The sequence below is a fragment of the Alligator sinensis genome, unplaced genomic scaffold (genome assembly GCF_000455745.1).
Source record: "Alligator sinensis unplaced genomic scaffold, ASM45574v1 scaffold933_1, whole genome shotgun sequence".
Classification (NCBI taxonomy): Eukaryota; Metazoa; Chordata; order Crocodylia; family Alligatoridae; genus Alligator; species Alligator sinensis.
In genome coordinates, this window is record NW_005842542.1 from 405,227 (window position 1) to 405,742 (window position 516).

Below are 516 nucleotides of genomic sequence, written 5' to 3' on the forward strand. Positions count from 1 at the left end.
AAAGAGTTTTATCCTGTTAAACTCAAGATCATCCTTTGGGGTTTTTTTGATCAGATAGATGGGCTTTTTATGGGAAGAGTTTACGTAGGGAAATTCTAAAGAAGTTAGAATTCACATGTTTCAGAAATGTAAGTCCATAGAGGGCTTCCTTGTAGGAGTCTTTGTAAGAAATAATTGTTAATAGAATTGCAGAACTAGTTATGTCCATTTACACCCAACCTGAATGTTGGGTTCTCCTAGGAAGGTGCATGGGTATTGCTTAATCTGCCACCTGTCATTTCCACAAGGAAGTTCAACAAATTAGTGCTCCTGGAATTATGTATGTAGTTTATTAATTGAATACTCTTGCAAATACGGTGAGGCTTTGCAATCCTGGAGCAATTCAAGTGAAATGTGACCTCAGATTGGCTTTTCTGGTATTCCCAATATATCCTTGGGATTCTAGCATTCTGGAGTTTTATTTTGAAGTTCAAGCTTATTTTGATAAGGGCGTTTTAAGGGGATGGTAAATATCCT

At 36.8% G+C, this 516-nt stretch overlaps 1 protein-coding gene across 1 annotated transcript in view; it reads left to right on the plus strand.

The window, feature by feature from the left end:
- LOC102388128 (nuclear receptor coactivator 5-like) overlaps positions 1 to 516 on the plus strand; it is a 42,530-nt gene that overhangs the window by 23,444 nt on the left and 18,570 nt on the right.